The 15,767-nt window shown below is 47.9% G+C and overlaps 1 long non-coding RNA gene across 1 annotated transcript; it reads right to left on the bottom strand.

Annotated features, from left to right (window-relative positions):
- LOC109726129 lies at window positions 12,775-13,231 on the bottom strand. The gene is made up of 3 exons (XR_002220421.1): window positions 13,110-13,231; window positions 12,915-13,021; window positions 12,775-12,811 (listed from the first exon to the last, which is right to left on the bottom strand). It is a non-coding gene; the product is annotated as an uncharacterized LOC109726129 (long non-coding RNA).

Below are 15,767 nucleotides of genomic sequence, written 5' to 3'. Positions count from 1 at the left end.
GAGCGACCCGAACATTAAGCAAACAGTGCGCACTCGAGGAAAACCGCGCCAAAACAGCCGATTCAAAAACCGTTGATCCAAAGTGAGGTGGGCACTATGATCAGCACTTATAACCGATCGCTGTGCTCACCTCTGGAGGCATCGGGACAGCCTCGGATCATCGAAAAAATGATCACAAACCCAAAACTACACACAGACAGCACAAAATAAGCTCGCCGGGCAAGGGGGCAGGGATCTGGGTGCGGCCGGTGGGGGGAGGTCGCAGCTCACACCAGATGCCGGCGGGAGGCAGCCGAAAGGGCGAGCGGCGATGCCCTAGCCTGCAATGGGAGAGGGAGGCCTGAGCACGGCTTCTCCGACGATGGCGACCTCGAGGCGACGCCGATCAGTGGTAAGGGTCCCCTGAGGTCCCAAGGAGGAGAAGGGAGGCGGCGGGCGACGGCGGCGGTGGCCCGCAGCTCAGGTGCAGCCGCTGGAGCTCGACTTAGTCTGACGATCGCAGCAGCGGCGCCCAAGGCGTGCAGCAGCAGCGGCGATCGCACCGGCCGGTAGCGGAGGTACCAGAGGGCCGCGAGGGTGGTCACCGGTGCGACTTCAGGCGGCAGTAGCGCAAGGGAGGGGTTGCGAGCTCAGCTCGGCCCGAGCTCGCCCAGGGAGCCTGCAGGGCGGCTGCAGCGCAGCAGCAACGCACGGTGATGTCGTCAGTCAGTAGGGGAGGTCGCCGGGGCTCCGGAGGAGGCGGCAGAGGCGACCTCAGGCGGTGGCCGAGCGCGGGCCAGGAGCTACAATGCCCTCGGCCCGAGCTGACTCTAGGCTGAAAACTGCCTAGGCGGCAGCGGCAACACACGGGGGCGACGGCGAACAGCGGGGGAAGCTTCGACGGGGTCGGGCCGATGCCGGCGGAGAGCGAGGAGGCAATGCAGCCTCGGACCTCCTCTCAACCCGAGAGAAAGAGAGTAAGAGAGATGGAGAGGTAGGAAAGATGGCAATGGCTGCGACCGGCCGGCCGATCGGGGCTGGGTCAGCGAAGGCCAGCAGGCACACGGCGCACGAGGTGAGGGAGGAGAGGGCTGCTGGGAGTCAGCTGGGGGCTAGGATTAGGGTTTGCATGTTGCAAAACCCTAGGTGGCTATATCTATAAATAAGCTCCAATTGCGCAAAAGTCCTCCAAAACACGGTATTTAGAACTGAATCGTGAGTAAAATGTGCGAACACACCCCTACAATCGATTTCACGCAAAGCGATACATAAAATGTAGAGCTTTTCGCAAAATTACCATTTTGCCATCTAAAAGCCCTCCTCGACCAACGCGCGATATCAGGAGATCCATCCGTCAGATTTGTGAACAGATCGCACCAGTGCGATCAGCACAACAGAGAGAACAAACCCACTATTTTGTTTCACCTGGTTTGGTCGCAGATTCGCGACAAACCGTTGTCTCTCTCCAATAGGTAAAACCACACACAAATACATAGAATACATGTATATCTAGATTTCTCGAAATCTATGCGTCAAACCTAAAATCCGTCAGTGCCAATGGTTCCAGAAAGATTGAACCATTGAAAACGAGCTATTGGATTACTATACACGGAGTCCGATACGCGCCAGAAGCTATCTCTACACCGTGGCCTCTCCGTAAAACTGGATTACTATTCAATTTAAGTGAAAAGTAAAAATCGCGTAAAATCTCTATTCTAACTCGTTTTCCCCCGAAGCTTGACAAATGCTTTTGTAATTAAAATACACAAAAACATAGTCAACAGAGAGTTTAGCTACACTGCCAAAATCTCAGTCCTTACATCATCCCCCCCTTAAAGAAAGTTTCATCCTCAAAACTTGCTCACAGGTAAGGGTGATCGGATGCTTATGAACCAGAACAAAACATGCGTGCGATGCAAGAAGAGATGCATTTGTAACGAAAAGCGTACTATTTACAGCTTCAAACAAATTTATACCTGCGACAGCGTCAGCAGATTGATCTTTCTCCTAACATGTCATCATGTAGACTCGCCCGTCAGTGGTCTAGTGTGCCCCCTCTTCCTACCGGGATGTAGAGGGGCGTCCAGACGAAGAATACGCCGTGTTGCCATGATCCTGCCATGGAGCTGCTGGAGTAGACGCTACGGTAGATACTGTTCCTACTCCATTGGTGCAGTCTGCCCGAAAGTGTCCGCGTTGGCCACACTTGTAACAATGATTGTGGCGCTGTGGGCACTCATTAACCTTGTGAGCCTTGCCACAGATGACACAAGGTCTGGTGCTCTACCTTTGAGATGTAGCAAGGGCATTGCTCGATCCTGATTGCGTCTTGCAATGCTTGGGTGGTCGCCCATTGCTCGATTGGCCACCAACAAAACTCTCCTGTGCACGCTTCCTATCCTCACTCTTCTCAGATGCGTCCTGTTCGATTCGAGCCTCATCCATATCACTTTGCACCATCAGGGCTCGATCTAGGCTCTCGTCGAACGTCAACATGCCGTGGGATGCGATCAGAAGCCGAATACTGGGCCTTAGCCCTCTCGCAAACAACCGGGTCTTGTGGTACTTATCACGGACCACGAACGGAATCAGCTCAACAATGCAAGAAAAGTCTCGCTCATACTCTGTCATGGTACGGTTACCCTGCTTGAGGCGCTCTAGCTCGCGCTTCAGACCTTGCATGGTGCTATCCTTAAAATACTGGCTATAGAGGAGCTCCCGAAAGTCCTTCCAGGGTGGGTAGATCCCAGCAAGTTTCTTCTCGAAGTAGCGTAACCACCAATGGTACGCCTCACCCTCCATGCAGTGGGTAGCCAGAGGAACTTTATCTTGTTCCTCGATGTGCGGATCTCAAAAAAACTTCTCCATGTGGGCAACCCAGCTCTCGACTGCACAACTATCATCGTTCTTTCCCGCGAACTTCGGCGGAGAACTCCCCAACCTCACCCTGATGCGGGCGCCCTCCGCTGCAGGGGTATTAGTACCCCTAGCGAAAATCGTCGTGGTGGCCATCGTCGATGTGGTAATCACGGCTGGAGCTGCGGCAGGCGCAGGCGTTGCGGGAGGATCCGCGGTCGCGGGAGGATCCGCAGTCGCCGGAGTGTTCTGTGCCGGAGGTGGAACTGGGGTAGCACCAGCTGCAACCTGTTGCTGCAAGAACTGCTGAAGCATGCCCGAGAGGGTCATCATTTGACCCCTCAAAACAGCTATCTGGGCTACGAGCTGCTGGGTGCAAGTATTACTCAGCAGCTCCAAGCCCACCTGCTCCCCACCACCTCCACTTGTAGGAGCACGTGTACTGCCGGATGTCTCCGCACCAGCACGTCCACCACCACGACCCGGACGAGGGGGGTCTACTATGAGCCATTTGCAACAGAAAACAGCGTCAAGCGAACCATTCAACTCGACATAAGTACACACCGGGACTCAATCCCAAAACCCCGCACTCGCGTGCCTACATGCCTTAGGTCTTCCTATGGGTCAACCTAACCAGCGGTTCAATTAGAAAACTTGTAAATGTAGTTGTAGTTGTTTCACACTCTGATATCATCTTAATCTGTCATGCCCCGGGGCCAATTTTGAAAACCTTTTTGTAATGAATACAAATTTAAAAACCAAAGTAGGGGAAAACGTGTCATTTTTTTCTTTTCTTTTTTTTTTTTTTGAAATTTAACCTTGCCCACATGACGTACAAACCCACCACAAATACAAAGTTTCTCTGGCCACACGGACAGAGTCTCCTTTGTATTTGCATGGCGTACCAACAATAACATCAGGATCACAACCACAATCTATATTTGCCAATCCACAAACAATTCATGCAATGCATTCCATACAGCTAACGATCCTTAGGGATGATGCATGCTTCTAAATACTTCTTAGGCGCTGGATGATGCGATGCACAATACAACAATCATTCTATTTAAAAGTGCTCCCCACCCGGAAGCTTTATTTTTAAACTCTATTTAATTATTCATAAAAACCATTTGAAAAGCCTTTTAAAACTGTTTTCCACTTGGAAACTTTATTTTTGAAAACCGACTACCTCGGGGGGTAGAAAACCATAATGTATAAATACATAAATCCAAAACCACAGATCTAAAAATCTCTAATCACATGCATAATAAAGAAACCTCAACCCAAACCAGTTCACAAATACTTAAATAGTAGTATTGATCATCTAACTGAACTATTTAATTATTTAAATTACTAAAAGCGTAAATAAAAGTAACCCAGGTGACGGTCGATACTGCAGGCTAGCTAGAACGTCCTCCTGTCGTGCCCAAAAGCCAACTCCTTTCCTGAACTACCTAGAGAAATGGGGAATGAGAAACCACAATCAAGGTTTTCCAGTGGGTACGACAGAGCCACAAAGGCAAGTCGTAATCACCGAAAAATAAATGAGGTAAAATAAACAAAGTACATGTGTTATGATACGAAAGAGAACGATAGTAGCTACAACAGATATGATAAGAAGCAAGTAATAAAACTGCTACTGTTAGGAATACAATGCTGAGCATGCCTCAAGATAACCAAACCAAAATTGTTTCCAATCTAGTGCCTGCTATATTGGTCTAGGGACCTCAAGTGTTGCCTGTCACAAACCTGCACCGACCTGATCCATGCACCCACTGGACGACCTATCTAGATAGTACACCCCTGGTTGGTGGCGAAACCGACCTTGTGTCAATGAATACACCCAAGTGCTGTGACTAAATCATGCTGATATGCTCAATGCGAAAACCGGCAAGAAGCCGGTGCCTTGGCCGAAGCCAGATACAAGGGCATACAGTGCCGAACCACGATCAACTAGATCGAAACACACAATAAAAGAGTCAATGTGTTGCCTAGACCCAAACTCCATAGATGAACAAAATGTGCAAACCTACTCTACATGTCTATCAACAACTATCATCATGCAATCAACAATATATAGATGAAGGAACGATAAACAAAGCAACCGACATGTAGAGACTACAATGTTGATATAGAAGAATAGAGGAAGGTGAAACGATCTCACCGACTAGTAGCTCGAAGCACCCACCTGTACTAATGTAGCGCCTGTCTCCAAACTGGACACGATCGTCAACCGGACCTATGAAGGTCCACCGGGTCAGTAACCAACCCACAAATCCAGAATACATGACTCACAAACCCCACACAAATCCCAAATATCGGTTTCCCAAAACCGATCACCGTAACTCGCCGGAAGTCCCGAAAATCACATCGGGATGCCATCGGGACCCACTAAGTGTCCCAAAACTCACCGACTCGTGCTACGAGTCACCCGCTGCTACAAAACACATCGGTTTGGACGTCTTGGCAGCAAACACAAGAATACACTACTAAATAATTATCGCCGGATAATTATTCTGATCCGGGTTCCCGGAAGTATCAATTTCGACACCAGAACCCACCGTCGCTCACCCGTCATCTCCGAAGTCACGGTATGACAATGGTGACCATCCGACAACGCTCAACGACAAAGATCAGGGCAAACAAATGACGCCGGAAGAAATCTGAACCGAAACCGCGTTCCGCAGGCGAATTTCGCTAAAAAATGCACCGAAAACGACGTTCAATGTCACGCCCCGCGACCGCTACCAATTTGGTTCGGCCCGGGCGCGTCGAACAGACGCCGGACGGACAGCACCTCCCCTGTCCGCCCAAGGCTAACAACAAGATTGTGTACAACAAGTCCCCAGAAAAAATAACTTGAATACATACACAATCGATAACTACAACGAGAGCACAATCAGTGCAAAACAGCCAAGAGCAAGATACAAGTATAGAACATACGAGTAATGATAAAGAGAGAGCATCTATCTATTACATTCATTCAGCCTTTATAATACAATTTGATTATACATTGAACTTCCAAAACATAACAAAAGCTTACATCTTCCAAAATATAAACATTAGCTTACATTCATCCCAAGATAGCTCACAACCTATACATCATCTACTCTCAAGCATAAAAGGTGACTCTAATGCAGAAATAGGAAAGTAGACTAATGCAACTAGGGCGCTAAGCCCTTACCGCGATCCTCGCCGTGTGAACTCGCGCTCGGCCCTGTAGTAAAATGGGGGTGAGAACTAACTTCCTTAGTTCCCAGTGGGTTCGGCCGCCGACTCCGCCGATCTCCCACTAGGTCCAAGTCGGGCACAAGTAGATAATCGATAGATAGATAGATAGGAAAGCGGTAAATGACAGAAGTAAAGCTACTCTACTATGCCCAATTATAAATATATGAATGCATGTACAATGAAGTAGGTAAGCAACTAACCTGTTATCATGTCCAAAGGTGAAGCTATTCACTCGTTCATTAACCTCATTTACTTGTTCATTAATCTCATGGCTTACCCGAAGGCTCGCCTACAGCTCACTAGCCATCTCGACACGTAGGGAGAATTAACTCACACTACGGACCCGAGACCGTCTGGCGGGGCCAAATAGGCAATCCCTGGCGTGACCAACATCCGGAGCGCACTACTTGTGTGGGGCTTCCATCACAAGATTTAAAAGACCGTGAGCATGATCCAATCCTCTAAGCTCGAGGATACCCTGTCCTCTAGGGTCACAATCATCATATAGTCCATAGGTTTCATATACACTACGACTCACATATGTCACTCGTTCTTTTGTTTACTATCAACTAGATGCCACTCGTTCTTTACAAGTTTCCAATGCAATAGCCAATACATTACTAAATTCCCATCCACACTTATCATCTCATTATAGGGTTCCACATCACATATATAAACCTCAAGCATGCTAGATATAAGTACTAAGCCAAATACATTATTCTACCAAAGAACATGCAAGGTATAGGACCAAACCATCATTTATCACCCTATAATGCAAGATGTCAATATGCAATTTGATCAATATAAAACTTAGACATAAAAGGGAGCCCGATTGCTTCGGGATGGACACCACCCACCTTTTATAGCGTTCCGATTGCTCGTCGTCACTCGCAATCGGCCTCCTGCGGCGCACGCCGCACGGCTCGACCCAACTCACGCGCGACTGCCAAATGACCTCCTATCCGCGATCCGTCTGTTCTGGAGTTTATTCCCCGACACCACGATGCTACGATTCCATTTCCATGATTTTTGGAAGCTTTCGCCGCGAGCTGCGGCAATCTGTACCTTAACGGCTTCGATCCTCAATATCTCCGCGTACACTCGTCGGATCGCCGAACCGAGCGCACCGTTGCGTTCGTAGACCTACCAATTAGGTTTACAGAGTGTTAAAAGAGATCAAACCCTCCTGTAAATCAAATCGCCATTTTGGAGCCCTAGATTTGTACTACGGCAAAATCCACCAAATTGATCTCCAATTCATGCAATAAACATCTATTAAGCTTGCTAGGATTCATCTAAATCCAATTCTAGAGCAAAAGGCTCAAGCCCTAGAGATCTACCATTAATAAGCATCAAGCTTACCTCTAGGTGTTAGCTCCAAGGTTGAGAGGAAGAAGAAGATGATGGTGGTGATGATGATGCTTCTCTCCTTCTCCTCCCTTTTCTTCTTCTCCTTTTCCTTCTCCTCTTTCTTCTTCTTCTTCTTCACGTTAGAGAGGGAGAGAGGGAGGGGTGTTGGGTTCATACGGTTGAGGGAGAGAGAGAAATGGGCTAAAACCCACTTCTATACACTCTCATAATGCTACAAATGCATAAAAACCCCTCAACTTTCACTTTATTACATTGCCCCCGCGGGGGCCATTTTCGCGCTCGGGGACCGGTCCTTGCGGTGAGAGACCGGTCCCTGAGAGACCGGTCCTTGCGGTGAGAGACCGGTCCCCGAAGGTCCAGTACTCAGCCTCAAGGACTTAGCCAAATTTCAGCCTTTTTCACCGTTTCTTCTCCGTTTTCGCCCGTTTTCGCTCGTTTGACTTCCGATTCGTCTCAAATCGAACCGAGACTCTCCAAACATGTTTCCAAACATGTTTTCATCATCTTTCCATCCTCGCTAATGCCGGATTTAGCTCACGGCCCAACATGGCCTTTCGGCTCCGTTTTAGCGCCTACGCGCACCGAAACGCCCGAATGCTTCCCGGCCTCACCGAACTTCACCGGAACCTTTCAAATGGTTTTCTAACCAAATGTACACCGTAACTTCATGATTTTAGAAGTCCGATACCTTACATTCAATTTCCGTAAAGGCTATCGGACCTTGGACGATCAGTCCAGAGGTCACTACATACACATACGTACTACCACAGTAGCCACAAGATACACAAATTGCATAAAAGTCCCTATATTTACATAAAATTCTATTATTTTGTATAAATAAGGTGATTTTATGGCTCGTTAACGCAAACCAAGGACTTCCGAGGGACGCCGAGACACGTACTGATAGGTCACGACGTACCAGAGGCCGTGCTCATGATCCGGAGCACAACGGCTCACTGTGGGAGGTGCGGGAGTGACCCGAACATTCAGCGAACAGCGCGCATTCAGGGAGAACCGCGCTGAAACAGCCGATTCGAAAATCGTTGATGCAAAGTGAGGTGAGCACTATGATTAGCACTGATCACCGATCACCGTGCTCACCTTGGGAGGCATCGGGACAACCTTGGATCGCCGAAAAAATGATCACAAACCCAAAACTATGCACAGACAGCACGAAATAAGCTCACCGAGCAAGGGGGCTAGGATCCGGCTGGTGGCGGCGCGGTTGCGGGAGCGCCGGTGGCAGGAAGGTGCGACCAGTGGGGGGAGGTTGCCGCTCACACTAGACGCCAACGGGACGTAGCCGGAGGGGCAGGAGGCGATGCCTTAGCCCGCACGGGGGGAGGGAGGCCCGGGCACGGCTTCTCCAGCGACGGTGACCTCAAGGCGACGTCGATCAGTGGCGGGGGTCCCCCGAGGTCCCAAGGAGGAGAAGGGAGGCGGCGGGCGACGGCAGCAGTGGCCCGCAGCTCAGACGCGGCCACCGGAGCTCAGCTCGGTCTGAGGACCGCAGCAGCGGCGCCCAAGGGCGGTCGCCGTTGCGGCTCCGGGCGGCGGTGGAACGGGGGCAGGGTTGCGAGCTCAGCTCGGCCCGAGCTCCCCCAGGGAGCCTGGAGGGCGGCTGTACCGCGGGGGCAGCGCACAGCAACATTGGCAATCGGCATGGGAGGTGGCCGGGGCTCCGGGAGAGGCTGCAGGGGCGGCCTCAAGCGACGGCGGCGCACGGCCCAGGAGCTACAATGCCCTCGGCGCGAGCTGACCCGACTAGGCTGAAAACTGCCTAGGCGGCAGTGGCGGCGTGCGGAGACGACGGCGATCGGCGGGGGAAGCTTCAACAGGGTCGGGGCGACGCCAGCGGAGAGTGAGGAGGCAATGCAGCCTCGGACCTCCTCCCAACCCGAGAGAAAGAAAGAGAGAGAGATGGAGAGGGAGGAAAGATAGCAATGGCTGCGGCCGGCCGGTCGGGGCTCGGTCGACGACGGTCGGGAGGCGTGCAGCGCATAAGGTGAGGTAGGAGGGGGCGACTGTGAGTCAGCTGGGGGCTAGGGTTAGGGTTTGCATGTTGCAAAACCCTAGGTGGCTATATCTATAAATAAGCTCCGATTGCGCAAAAGTCCTCCAAAACTCAGTATTTAGAACCGAGTCCCTCACAACGCGAGTAAAACGCGCGAACACACCCCCACAATCGATTTCACGCAAAATGGTACATAAAATGTAGAGTTTTTCGCAAAATTACCATTTTGCCATCTGAAACCCCTCCTCGATCAACGCGCGATATCAGAAGATCCGTCCATTAGATTTGTGAACAGATCGCACCAGTGCGATCAGCACGATAGAGACATCAAACCCACGACTTTGTTTTACCTGGTTTTGTTGCAGATTCGCGACAAACCCAACCTCTATCTCCAATAGGCAAAACCACACGCAAATACATAGAATACATGTATCTCCAGATTTCTAGAAATTCGTGCGTCAAACCTAAAATCCATCAGCGCCAATGGTTCCAAAAAGGTCGAACCATTGAAAACGAGCTATTGGATTACTATGAACGGAGTCCAATACGCGCCAAAAGCCATCTCTACATCGTGGCCTCTCCGGAAAACCGGATTACTATTTACTTTAAGTGAAAAATAAAGATCGTGTAAAATCTCCATTCTGACTCGTTTTTTTCCCGAAACTTGACGAGTGCTTTTATAATTAAAATACACACAAAAACATAATCAACAGAGAGTTTAGCTATATTGCCAAAATCTCAGTCCTTACAACATATAGATAAATATATACATGTATGCATGTATATATCTAAAAACATAAGTTGAGACAATGAAAGGGTCAAAAGGCCAAGCATATAACCAAAGGGTTGAGTATCGAGATTCTATATCTTTAGACGTGACAGCACATGACCACACTTGCTTGCTAACTATACTCATTCACATTTTTGTTTATGAGGGTCACTCCCTACAAACCTGCACTCCGAAGTTTCGCCATCACGACGTGATGATCGCCCATGCCGGATTGGGCGCCGAAATATGACACCATGGAGAAGACTCATCCCTAGAGTGAGGATGTTGACTACTACGGAACTAGAAGGCACGGCACAAGTCAGGACATTACCTTGTGTAAATTCTCAAGAGATTTTACCATTCCCAAGAGATTGAGTAAAAATTAATTAAACTTGACATTGAACATCACATGTAGTTGATGCATTCCTGGCAGTGGTATTCATGATACACTACAACAGAATTAGGTTATAGGGACACATATTTGGGACACTTTTGTGTAAGTATCCTATTTATACCAAAACTTTTAAAAAAATTTACTAATGCCTAAATATAAAGCCGAATCGAACCAAAAATAAAAGGTTACTCTACTCAACCCACCCCTGTCACGCCCCGAGACCCGGCATAGGCCAGCCCGGTGCGTGCCCAAACCCGCCATATGCCTGCACATATAAGGCGTCTACAACAAAATAGATATGGAAGCAAGAATGTCACACCCCAGGACCGACAGAGGCCCTCCCGGTAGCGTGCCCAGACCCGCCATATGTCAACACATATAAGGCGTCTACATCAACAGCGGAAAATAAAACTAAAGATAAACAACGTCAAGAGATATCAGAGTACAAATAGATCTATCATCTACAACAAGGTAAAAGAAAAATATTAAAGCAATAAAAGTGAAACATAAAGTTATACAATATCCGTCCAAAAAGTACACAAAAGGGTGGTCTCTAATACACTGGTACAGCTCTCAACCTCTCCAAAATAAAAACATCGAGAGATAGACCACCTATCAACTCGTCACTCACAGAAGAGCTAGCTCAAAGCAACGCCCTTCCCACGGTCCCTAGCCTCTCCCGGCGTGGAAGGCTCTGAAAGAAAATATAAAACAGAGGGCGTGAGAACTATAATTTATAGTTCCCAGTGGGCAATTACTGACCTCAGCTCAATGCACCACTAGGCCCCAAAAGAAAAGGGTAAGCCAAAAAGAACAATAGTAATGAATAAATTACATTTATGAAAGTATAATTAAAATGCTAAAATATTACATTGCAATTAAATATGGTGTTAAAATGATGCACCTTTACTTTGTCATAAACAATGTCCCTACATGGCCACAAATAAATGTCACGGTTTACTTTATGAAGTTATGAAGATCATGCTTTATCATGGCAACAATGTATATATAAATGCAATAAGCAACATCTCCTAGCATACTACATGCATGTATGTATACTCAAATGTCCAACACTATGCTAGAAGCAAGTCCAAGTAATCCAACTACTACTCTCTATCTAGTAGTGATTATAACACACTAAACACCGTGTTGATTTCCATTTCCAATTAAGGACCTACCCAAGGTAGTCCAGCTTGTGCCGCCTAAGTGCCTGTGGTAGCCCAACATTCCTGCTCTTGGAATGTGTCTGTCCTACTCGACCCCGTAGACTTCTCAATACTGCACGAGCGAACATAAGTCGCATAGGCTAACTCCGGAGTGCCGGCTTGTAGGGAGCGACCCTCACAAGCATGTGCGAATGAGCACAATGGCAAGCAAGCGTAGTCAAGACTCAAGTATCCAACTCTCATGTCTCAAACATGGCAATAGCTACTAGTAACCCAACGGTCTAGCTCTATGTCACAATGTGATATCCCAACACTCACTTACTTAGTGCCTCTTTATGACACTTAAGCATCACAACTAATCAAGCCCAATTCATATGCTATGTTCTAATTCAGACATTAATACCAATGTTCACTATAGCCCGGGCCCAATGCCTCTTTATGACATTTGCCCAAATTCTCAAATAGTCTAAGTCCCCAAACCTCTCTAGGCTTTCAAAGTCTCTAATGTCACAATTGGGCATAAAGGTTAAATGCATGAAAGTAATGTTCATTTTCATAACAGGAATTATGGTTCCAAGTCTCAACTAGAACGCTATATCTCACATGCACGCACCCTATCACATAGAGGTCAAAAAATTTACTATACATAATATATACATGTTAAGCATTCTAAAATTCATAATAAATATATCTAACATGATTATGCATGCTTTTTCATTTAACGATACTCAAAACATCACAAATGAGATTTTCTCATTGTGTGGCTAGGTCAAACCCACCGAACCGTCGCGTAGTCCTTCGTTTCGCCGAACGGAGTTGTCCACGAGTCTCAAAATACCCTAAAAGTAATGAGCGAAGAGATACACGGGCATTACGATCTACTATAAGATCAAACATTAACCCTCAAGCCAAAAGGGCTAAAAACTCACCTAATGTGTAGAAAATCTCTCTCAAGCTCCAAAAGAGAGCTAAATCCCTTCCAATCCAACCAAATGGAAGGTTCTAATCCAATTAATCAAGCTCCAAAAGCCCTAGATTCAAAATGCCCAAAATAAACCCTAAGTCTCCATTCTAGGATTCCATTTCAAAAATTCTAGCAAAATAAGGATCAAAAGGAGAAAATAAGTTTCTAACCTCTCAAGAAGCTCCCAACTAGGCTCCAAATCAAATAGGGTTGAAGTTCTCCTCTCCAACAAGCCTTTAACAAAGCTCCAAGTCCTCTCCAATGGTGGAAAAAAAGCCTCCAATGTGCAAAAGTAGCAAAAATGAGGCATAAAAGCTTCAAAAAACCAAACAAAATGGAAGGGAAGGGATGGAAGGCTCCCTTACCTTGATCTCCTCCTTCCTCAGCTCAGGGAAGGCTCAAAAGGGCGTGGGTGCTATATAGAATAGCCACAATTGCGAAAAACCTCCTGCAGTTCAAACTGCTCAAAAACTGCCACTGCGTACTGGTACACGGGCCCACGTATCGGTACACATCCCACGAAATAGCCAAACCCGAGCCTCGGGTTGGCTGAGAAGCAGCCAATATTGATGGCTGTATCGGTACAGCCATCATCCCGTACCGATACACAGCCCTCTGAAGGCTACCCGAGAGCTAACCAAAAATTCGTTTTTTCGGGTTATGGTGCTAGGCTTCAAACCTCAATCCTCGGGATACGAGCCATAGGTCGGAACACTGTCTACGACCCACCAGAAAGTCCGAAAAAACTCAGGACACCATCCAAACACTCGAACCTCGCAATTTGCAAAGGTCCAGTGTATTACATTCACCGCTCCTAAAAAAGAGTTTCGTCCGCGAAACTCAAAAGTAAAGTACCTCAAGCCTCCATCTGAAAAAGATGGGGATAGCGCTCCCACAACGCGCTCTCCAACTCCCAAGTGGCCTTGCGCTCGTCGTGGTTGCTCCAAAGCACCTTCACGTAGGGAATCTCACGGTTCCGCAGCCTCTTTACCTCGTGAGCCAAAATCCTCAAAGATTGCTCTTCAAAGCTCAGATCGTCCCTCAGCTCCACTGGTGTAGCATCCAACACGTGAGCCGGATCATGGATATACCTCCGAAGGACCGATACATGAAACACATTGTGTACACCCGATAGGTTTGGCGGTAGAGCAAGTCGATACGCTACCGGGCCTACACGCTCCAAAACCTCATACGGTCCAATGAATCGGGGGCTCAGCTTGCCCCGGATTCCAAATCTCCTAATCCCTTTGGTCGGCGAGACTTTCAAAAAGACATGATCTCCAATCTGAAACTCCAAGTCTCGTCGACGCTTATCAGCATAACTCTTTTGCCTACTCTGGGCTGTCAACAGTCGCTCCCTAGCAATGCGAACCTTATCCTTTGCTTCCTGGAGCACGTCGGGGCCTAAAGCCAATCTCTCGCAAACTTCACTCCAATGAAGTGGCGATCTACACTTTCGTCCATTAAGTGCCTCGAATGGCGCCATCTTGATGCTTGCTTGATAACTGTTGTTATAGCCAAACTCTGCCATTGGTAGATGCTGCGACCATCCTCCCTGAAAGTCGATCACACAGGCTCGAAGCATGTCCTCAAGTGTCTATAGTGCGCTCTGACTGCCCATCACTCTGAGGGTAGAAAGCTGTACTGAAGTCCAAGCGCATGCCCAAGGCCTCCTGTAAACTCCTCCAAAAGTGAGACACAAAACAGGGGTCTCGATCTGATACTATAGAAGTAGGTACCCCGTGCAATCGCACAATCTCATCTAAATATACTTATGCAAGTCTCTCACCAGTCCAAGTAGTATGGATAGATATGAAATGTGCCAATTTCGTCAATCTATCCACGATCACCCATATAGCATCATGCCCGGCCTGCGAGTGGGGCAATCCCATCACAAAGTCCATGTTGATCTTTTGCCATTTCCACACCGGAATCGATAAACTCTGTAACTTCCCCGCGGGAACCCGGTGTTCAGCTTTAACCTGTTGGCAAGTTAAACATCTATCAACAAACTCACCAACGTTCTTTTTCATCCCAGGCCACCAATAAAGCAACTTCAAGTCCTTGTACATCTTGGTGCCTCCCGGATGTATAGCATACGGTGCCCGGTGTGCCTCTTGAAGAATTTCTTCTTTAATGTCCAAATCCGCCGGTACACAAATCCGTACGCGAAAATGCATCAATCCCACACCGTCCACAGAGAAGTCACTGGTGCAACCATTCATCATTTTAGCTCGAATCCTTTGCAACTCCACGTCGGAGACTTGCTTTTCTTTAATCCTTTCCACAAGTGTAGGTTGCACCACCAAAGTCATCAATCTCAAAGGTGTATCAAGAGCCACCACCTCCAACTCCAACCGCTTCATCTGCTCGATCAACCGCAGTTGAGTAACCACAAGCATCGCTAAGTTTTCCGTCGATTTCCTACTTAGCGCATCCGCCACCACGTTAGCCTTGCCTGGGTGGTAAAGAATAGTCAAGTCATAATCCTTGAGTAGCTCCAACCATCTGCGCTGCCTCAAGTTCAACTCCTTCTAAGTAAATAAATACTTTAAACTTTTGTGATCCGTATACACTTCACATCGCTCGCCGTACAAGTAGTGGCGCCATAGCTTCAATGCAAAGACCACGGCAGCCAATTCCAAGTCGTGAGTAGGATAGTTCCTTTCATAATCCTTTAGTTGGCGAGAAGCATACGCGATCACCTTCCCGTCCTGCATCAAAACACATCCCAATCTATTAAAGGAAGTATCGCTATAAATCACACACCCTGCTCGAGTAACTGGCAAGGTTAGGATCGGGGCGGTAGTCAACCTCTGCTTCAACTCTTGGAAGCTCCTTTCACAAACATTATTCCAAATAAACTTGGTGCCCTTGTGTGTGAGCCTTGTGAGGGGAGTAGATAACCTCGCAAATCCCTCAACAAACCGTCGGTAGTAGCCGGCCAAACCAAGAAAGCTCCGAATCTCCGTGACACTCGTCGGCCTTGGCCAATCCTTGATAGCTTCAATTTTTCTCGGGTC

The sequence above is a fragment of the Ananas comosus genome, linkage group 21 (assembly GCF_001540865.1).
Source record: "Ananas comosus cultivar F153 linkage group 21, ASM154086v1, whole genome shotgun sequence".
Classification (NCBI taxonomy): domain Eukaryota; kingdom Viridiplantae; phylum Streptophyta; class Magnoliopsida; order Poales; family Bromeliaceae; genus Ananas; species Ananas comosus.
The sequence above is the reverse complement of the archived record's forward strand: the minus strand, read 5'-3'. Positions and strand labels throughout refer to the sequence as shown.